The sequence below is a fragment of the Ipomoea triloba genome, chromosome 15, assembly GCF_003576645.1.
Source record: "Ipomoea triloba cultivar NCNSP0323 chromosome 15, ASM357664v1".
Classification (NCBI taxonomy): Eukaryota; Viridiplantae; Streptophyta; class Magnoliopsida; order Solanales; family Convolvulaceae; genus Ipomoea; species Ipomoea triloba.
The window spans coordinates 15,861,618-15,870,803 of record NC_044930.1 but is presented as its reverse complement, the minus strand read 5'-3'; positions in this window follow the sequence as shown (position 1 = coordinate 15,870,803).

Genomic DNA, 9,186 nt, shown 5'->3' with positions numbered 1-9,186 from the left:
ATATATATATATATATATATATATATATATATATATATATATATATATATATATATATATATATATATATATATATATATATTACAAAATTCAATTTTTAAAATTATTAAACACAAAAAAATTAATATCATTCGTAGACTTATTTTTTTTTTTAAACTTTAAATTAATAATAATTTTTGTTAAACTATAAAGTTGGATTGCAAACATGTAATGTTAGTATTTTTAGATTCTACTTATTTTTTTAAACTTTGAAGTAATAAAAAAAAAAAAAAGCCCGCGGGGCCCGCGAACCCGCGTGGGGCGGGTTAGGGTTGTATAAACCCTAGCCTGCGGGCCCAATGGGGCGGGCCGGCCTGCTTTGACAGTACTACTGCCAGGTGCCATCGCCACCGGACGCCACCGCCGCGCACGGACCACTATTACCTGTCGTCGCAGATCAGTGGCGAGAAAAAAAACCGCAAAAAAAAAATATGTTTCGATTTTATTTGTCTCCGCAAAGCATACATATTTAAAAAAAATTGTTTTGAATCTGTTCGAAAAAAAATGTTTTGGGGAATCGATGAAAGGAAAAAAAATCCAAACATTTTATTGGAAATTTTTGTCTAATCGAAAAAAAATGGGATGGATCGGATGCAGGAAAAAAACTTATGTGTGTGTTTTTATTTTATTTTCAGAAAAAAATGAGACAACGAACAATAGATCGGATAAAAAAAATTGATGATATTTGGTTTCAGTTGCTCTTTGTTTTGTTTTGTTTTTTTTTTTAAATTTGTCATTGTTCAACTCCTCTGACACAGATGATTGGCGGCCTAGGTGCCTAGTGGTGACCATGAACATATGAAAACAAGTAGGGTAGTGCTAAAACGAAACTGGGAATATGTATATAATCACAAGTAGACATATACGTGTGTGTGTGTGTGTGTGTGTGTGTGTGTTTATGTTTATGCTAACGGGTTGTTTTCCTTGTGATTTAAATACCCTTTTCAGGTTTGGACTGATGCATGCTGAGAGTGCACTTAGTGAAGGATGTAGTAGTGTTGCTCTAGTTCTTGCTAGTTTACTCTTAGTACTTAGTTCCTACCCCCATGCTCTGTCTTGTGATGAAGAGTATTTTGAGACTTGTGATTGTGCTTTGTTGTAGCTTTAGACTACTTGTTGGATTTTGTTGGTGCGTGGACACCTGGGTCTATGAACCCATGGTTTTAGAATTTATGGTGTTACAATTTGCACTACAAGAAAATGCGCGATTCGCGACGGAAACAATTCCGTCGCGATTTAGCAACGGAATTGCGACGAAACTGAATTCCGTCGCTAATCAACGACAGAATTGCGACGACAGTATTTTTCCGTTGCTAATAGGAAAAAAATTCCGCGAAAACATGGCGGCAAAAATATCGCGACGGAATTTGCGACCGAATAAATTTCCATTGCTAAATAACGACGGAAATGGCGATGGATTCAATTTCCATCGCAAAATGGCGACGGAAGTGGCGACGGAATTGTTTCCGTTGCTAAAATGAACACTCCTCTTTAAAAATAATTGATATTGTGATGGAATTAACGACGAAATTTATTTAGTCGCAAATACATTACGACCAAGACGACGTCATTTTTTGTTTTTTTTTTTTGTTTTTGTTTTTTTTTTGTTTTTTTTGTTTTGGTTTTTGAAAAGCATATTATCAAAAAAAAACCCTAAATCAGATTCATCTCCTTCACAGCCGCATTCCATTCATCCATTGGAACAAAATACCTCCATTTTCCTCCAGCCGCAACACATCTCCGCCGAAGACTATCGCCGCCGCCGCCGTCGACCAGCTGCCGCTTTCGTCCCAGCGTCGCTGTCGGCCCAGCAGGCAGCAGCCATCGCCGAATCCACTGCAATCGATCGATCCAGCCGTCGCCCCCTGTCGCAGTCGCCCTCGCCGTCGTCGACCAGCCGCCGCCTTCGTCCTAGCATCGCCGTTGAAGTTCTCTATACCGCCACCCTTGACACCGGTTCTTCCCTCTCCCCTCTGTCGCTCTGCACTTTGCCTCCTCCAGTCCGCCTCCGCCTCTACAGTCCGCTTTTGCCACCGTCTCCGCCTCTACAGACGCGGTCTCGCCCGTCGCCGAACCTCCAGCCCTCCAGAGTCCTGTCTCGCCCTCTTGTTCTAGTACCTGCAATTTTCTTCAATATCCTCAATATCTTATACAATTTGTCTTCAATACTCTTTGCTATTTAATTTGTTTAACTTTTATTTGAGTTGGTATTTGATTTTTGTTTAAATTTTGTGGGAAAACTATGTATTTAACTGGGATTTGTTGTCTGAGCTTGTAGGTTGTGTATATGGAAACTAATAGATATTTTTTGGATCATCTAAACATTTTAATATTAGGTTTCATTTTGATAGTGTGGGATAATGAAGTTGAGGATATCTCTGTGTGTGGTAATACTTTGTTAGTTTTTATCTTAGCAGTTCAAACACTTTCTTTAGTCTAGCAGTTGTTTATATCTTAAAAAAATTTCATTCTGCAACAAAGCTTTAACAATAAAAAAATCTTGATTCACAGGCATAGTCTGAAAGAAGTACAGTTCTAGATGCCCCAGTGTAATGAATATGATTAAAGATACAGAAGCTGCAAAAGAGGTTGTTTCAGCACCTCATTCACTTTGATATGAGATTTTCTTCATTTATTTTTTGTTTAAATTTTATATTAAATTTAAAATTTGACCAAAGATGTTTGTGAAGTGTAACCTCCATTGATAAGTGGGGAATGCTAGTTGAGCTAAGCCTGGGATGACCAGGAGTTGCTTGATTGGTTATTCTCATGTAATCTTGTTAGTTACCAAGATTTGTGTTATATTTGAGCCTTGGGTTATTCTCCAAGTTGGTTTGGCATTGACTGGTTTAACCTAGATTGGAAGATTAGGGGTAGTTTGGTTAGTTATTTGAATCTTCTTGTGTCAACTTGTTAATAACCTAGAGTCCTAGACTGGAGTTGTGCCTGAGTATTGGTTTGCTCATCAATTTTGTTCAGGTTTGACTCATTAGTTATATTTGAATTTTAATTGGGCTTGAATAATTTATTTCTCCATATCTTAAATTTATATTTACAGTCTTCAATTGATATATGTATACAACTGTTACATTACTAAGTCTTTAATGAGCTTGTAAGAACCCCATAGAAATTCAGTTTCGTAAAGAAATAGTAAATGCTCTTATTGTTTGATGTGTTACTCTTGTCAAGTGAGACAAGCACCAATCTTTTCCTAGTCAAGTGAATTGGCTTTATCAATCAGCTTGATTAGTTATCTAGTGTATTGATATGAGAGTATGTATTTCTTTGAACTGAAATCTTGAAATCTTTGATGCACATGCACTTAGTAATTATGTTGTTCTTGTTGTCAGTTGATTACTTATGCCAATAATTTTTTGCTGTGCTTCTAATTTCATAGGGCTTGAGGAGAAATAGTTTTTGAAAGCAACGCATGCTGATCAAGACTCGGGATTGGATCTTATTTTAACCGATTTGGTATAGATATTGGTATACAATCCAGGTTGAGTGTGATAATTTTTTTTATACATGTTGACTTCTGTGTATGCACACACTTATGTAGTCTACATGTATTAACATACAACAAGCTTGATATAACAATAGATATTACTTTTTATAAGCTTCTAAAATTCAAGACTGTAGTGATGGCTATGTGCATGTTCAAAGGAAAAAGGCTCAGTAATAGTTTTCAGTGACAACCAATTTAACTTCTACTAAGGCTTGTGAAATTGATTGAACCTTGCTGCTTGTTGTGTGTTTCCTCAGAGTCCAGGTTCTAAAATTTCAAGACTATTCATAGCCTCCCAGGTAATTTTCATAATGCTATTTGTTCTAGTACACACTACAGTTTCCAATATAATGCTATAAATCCTATAATTCATTGTTAGTTTGCAGATTAGGCTTACTTTCAAGTTTCCACTTTCCAGTATATTATTTTGAATATTATAATGCTATTTGTTCCAGAATATAGTCAGGACTGTCAACTGTGGCCAGAGCTGGGATATCTGTAGCAGCAATAGTAGGAGTATTTTTATTGGCATTGCAAATCTGTAATTTCATTGATTATTTTTTTAGTTTGAGTGAACTGCTGTAATTTTTTGGAATTGTAATTTCATAGTGTTTGTATGAGAGTTGCAGTGTGCAAAGAGCAATATTGTTGTTTTGTTTTGGTTTTTTTTTTTTGTTTTGTTTTGTTTTTTTTTAAAAATTTTTTAAAGGGTATCCGCGTCTGTTGTACAAAGAACAGTCGCGGATACCCTGATTTTTTTTTTAATATTTCATTGCCAAATTGCGACGGAATAGCGACGGATTATTCCGTCGCCATATTTCGCGACGCAAATCTTCCGTCGCAAATGGAGATACGACGAGTTGATAGACGACGGAAACGAATTCCGTCGTAATTCCGTCGCAAAACCTGTTTCGCGACGGAATTTGGCTGTTTCGCGACGAAATTGTTCCGTCGCGAATCGCGATTTTTCTTGTAGTGTTGGTATCAGAGCCTATGGTTTTAGGTCTTTGGGATTTTTAAGCATTAACTGTAAAAACTTAGGAAGTTGACCTATAAGATAAGAACTTAAGTTTGAGACTTTAAGGATTAATGATTTCTTTAAGGTTTTCAATTTCTTTAGAAAACGCGGCGAGGTTGTGAGATTTCTTGCACATATTTATTGATATTATATGATTAGTCATTGGATAATTATTTATTTCTCTTAATTGTGGCTTTTGCACCTGAAAGGCGTGCATCTAATTGGTGAGTCCTTGCCTCCTAGAAAAGTCTTAGTTTTCATACTGTACTTAGTGTGCAATTTTGGCTAGGATTACATGTGAGCTTGAGGATTATATATTGCAAAGTGCTTGTATGCCTTTTATGTATATAGGATTGTAGAATAGGATTATGGTAGGCAGTCGTTAGTAATTAGGTGCGGTTTTTGTAGTGTCGCGATGGTGCCGCGATAGTGCCAAGAAGAAGCGTTCAGACTTTAAGTATTTAGGGAATGAATCTTCCTGTCAATAGAGCACTAGCTCAAGGATTGCAGCAACTAACCCATTTGACCCAGAGTCTAGGAAGCGTCTTACTCCACAACGCCAACAGAGGTAGCAGAATGGTCGGAGTGGTGAGCGTATTGAGTTATCCAATTCCGAGTGAGGCCTGCAGTAGGAGCGTAAATTACCATGGAATACAACAGATTCAAGGGAACATGCAAGACCAAATCAAGAGAAAAGTTGAAGAAGACACGAAGCAAGTAGGAAAGAAGTGAAAGTTTGGTAATCTAGAACGGGTCAAGAGCTTTCGAATGAACCGTGGTACAACGAAAAGGAGTGATCGCCCAAGACAAGGCCTGAGCGTGGTAAGGAAGAATCAAACTAGAGGAAGACACTACTATTGTAAGAGGTGTGGGGAGGATCACCCTAGGACCAATTGTCAAGGGAACCCGATTAAGTGCTTCAAGTGTAAAAGAGTTGGACACTAAGCCTTTGAGTGCTACAGTAGCCAGAATGGAAATACCTTAAGTCAAGGACCTAGTGAGAGTGGAGGACACCAGAAGAGAAGGCCATTTGGAAATAAGTTTGGGGACATGAATGACAAAGGTGGAGAAGGAAATAACATCGACAATAACAAGAGCAAGAGAAGTAGGATGGATAACTGAGACTAAAGTTGCAACGATGGTAATCAATTGATGACTAGAGCCCAAGTGAGGACTGATGGCATAGAGACAGGTACATTTCTAATGAATGCCATACCTACTTATTTATTATTTGATTTTGGTACTGCAACTCTTTGTAACTCTTATGTTTTTGAATAATTAGAAAATTTGAGCCAACCTCTAGGAAAGGGGATAGGTGTTGAGACTTAATTCGTGAATTGTGGTTAGAATGAACTCTCTTGGAAGGACTTAGATCCCTTTTAAACTCAGCTTGATGTTAGGAATAGATTATTGGAGTTCAAGATGGATTGTTTGGTTTTAGCGAAGTTAAGTCTTGCGTAGTTAAGATCTTTTTAGGTCAGGAAATTTTTAAAGAGAAGAATGAGTAAAAAGGAAATTTAGTTTGCATAAGAACTCGAACTCGTGTACTATCCTAAGGAAGTGAGACTTAACCCAGTGGATTAAAAAGCAGATTTAGTTAACCTTTGCACTAGTGCGACTAGTGATGATTACAGTTTGGTTTCTCCATTAAATTCCATCCTTTTTCCTCCCAACATCGTGAAGAATTCTTCCAAGTTCTACATCAAGAAATCTACAAAAGTCAAGTATCTTCAAGGATAAGAATGTCAAGAAGAAAAGAAACAAATTGGAGAAGGTAGTGAAGATAGTTCTATATATTGGGGGTTATTGGAGGTGAGACATTCTATACTGATCACTTTTCGGACGAGGTAAATAACAATTTGCATTATTTAGGATATTTGGATAAGTACTTGTTGATTGATGAGGTAGTACACCTGGAGTTAGTAAAGGAATGTTATAGGAAGGCATCAGTTTATATCAAAAGGAAATTACTATAATTAACATCTAGTAAAGGGAACTAGGATTGAGCTGAACCCCACTAAGTTGGCAAAATGGATTGACCTGCCATTGAGAGAAGTTACCATACATGATAGCTAGGGAAGATTGGACTACATACTTATGTTCAAGCATAAGTTGTTATATGAGTTGATAACGTTATGAGCGTATTTATGATCCATATGTTTTGATAGAAATTATAATTGTCGGCATATAAGCATGATTGGGAACACTTGATTCATAATAGTGGTTCTGTGAGTATTATGTATGAGTATATTTGTACATGTTTATTCTCCCCTTTTTACCCAAACCAAAACCTATGTTTTATTCACTTATAACTACATACTTATTTTAGAAGCCTATATCTATATGTTTATGCTCTTTTACATGTATGTATGTGTGTGTATATTAATACACACACACACACACACTACAAGAATGAAGACAATTTGTTTCCAAATTGTTTGTGATAGTTTGTAATTTAGTAAAAAATAATACATTTTTGTGACCAAAAAAATAATTCAACATTATTGTATGAGATAATTGTGATAACTTTTTTTGGTCACGGATAATATGGTAATTGTGACAAGTAAGTATTTGTTACAAGTATTGTATGAGAGTTAAGTTGACTATTCGAAGTGTAACTCTCCGAGTTACAATTTGGACTATTTGGAAATGTTTGAACTGAATGAAATAATTCCTAAGTCTAAAAGAGTAAAACTAATTAGAGACTAAATTTCCTAAGTCTTTTGGTATCACCAAAATATAATTTACACTTGTTTCTAATAGGTTTTACAGATGAGAGGAGAGGAGAGGAGAACAACAGTGTCCCCTTGTTTAACATTTTTTTTTTGCGATTTGAAAACTAATGCTTTTTCGAGATCTTAAAACTCATATAATATCTTTCCACGACCCTTTCTCCCATAAAGGGTCACAGAAAGTGTATACCTTTTTTTATTTAAATTTTATTAGACGAGTTTCTACGACCCTTTCTAGGAGAAAGCGTTGCGGAGACTCAATGCGATTTGTTTTTAAGAAACCGCGTCCCTTTTATTTAGAAAGGATCATAGTTTCTTATTAATTTATTTATGGTTATGATACCATACATTTTTTAAACAATACATCACCTTTCTTTTAGAAAGGGTAACCTAAGTTCATATTTATTTACTCCTTTTTGTACTAGTGTGTGGGTTTCGTCTATACAAAAAAACATTAGGCAAAAATTTGTGTGAGATTGTCTCACGGGTCTCAATTCGTGAGATGATTCGTATCTTTGATTAATGAGGTCAAAGATCTGACCCATTAATCAAAGATTTTACCCATTAAACAAAGATCTGACCCGTCTCACGGATTGAGACATGTGAGACCGTTTCACACAAGTGTTACCCAAAAATTTACTACATATTAAATTTAAAAAAATTAATAATTATTTAACTTAAGAATATTTGGATGGGTATCTAATTATATTAATTGTAACATCAAATATTATATAGTACAATTGAAATTTATCCTTGCTTGAATTCGACTGAATAATTGTTGAATTAATAGCTAATGTATAGATGTAAGCACATGGAGCTGAAACTTTGAGGATTTTTATATATCAGTGTTTAGGATTTGTATAACTTGGGCAAATGTGCTCTTTGAAAAAAGACACATAATATCACCGGTTCGAATTACACATTATTGAAAACCTCTTTGTAGACGACATTGGTAGTAGTAACATAATATTGTCCATCCTCGTCTAGAGCTAACATCTTCAGGCCATCAGGATGGATGACTCGAGAGAAAGCCGCGTATAATTTACCGTGATTAAACACCATTTTTTCAGTAATAACCCATTATGAGTTAGTGTTTGGCCCTGAATTTTGTTGATAGTCATGGCATATGCGAGCATCAATGAGAATTGTTTACACTGGAACTTGAAGGGTAATCTCGTATCAGAAGGAGTGAGAAACATTCGGGGGATAAGAACTTTGGTTTCTTCATGTGTCCCATTAATTATTCTTTCTTCGACAATGTGACATGCTAATCTTGTGACGATGAGACGCGTACCGTTGTAAAGACTAAGAGAGTGGTCTGTGTTCTGCAATAACATACCAACATCTTATTTTGCCTTACACAAAGAGTCACAACTTAAATATGTTCATCTTTCTACAATGTTCATGTCGCACATGTACTGATTAATTTGATCGATGACATCTAAAGTGAGAGAGAGGATCGCTCGGCCTTCTAGGTGGGACTCATCAAGCATGCCATATCTTGTGTTAGGGAAGGTGCTTTCCACTATAGTTGCTATGGGATCGGGTCCACACTTCAACAAAAACTGTGCTGGAATATCGATCTCAAACAAACAATTGTATACAACCCCTACAATTCAATCTCTCATGTTTGCAATCCATTTTGAAAACCCATCAACCATCTGTCTATCTTCCTCTGAAGCTAAGCTTCGTAGTCTCAAGTTCTTTGTGAGCCTCAATACCTTGCAATTCGTCTAGAGGTAAGAAGAATTAATAGTGGCTCCGACAGCTACTGGTCTCGTTTAAGAAGAATTTGTCTAAAATCACCGCTCAAAATTAAACTACTGTCTTTCCACTAAATGTCTTTTGAGCACTACCCCGCATGGAGAACCTATAAGACTCCGAGATACCCT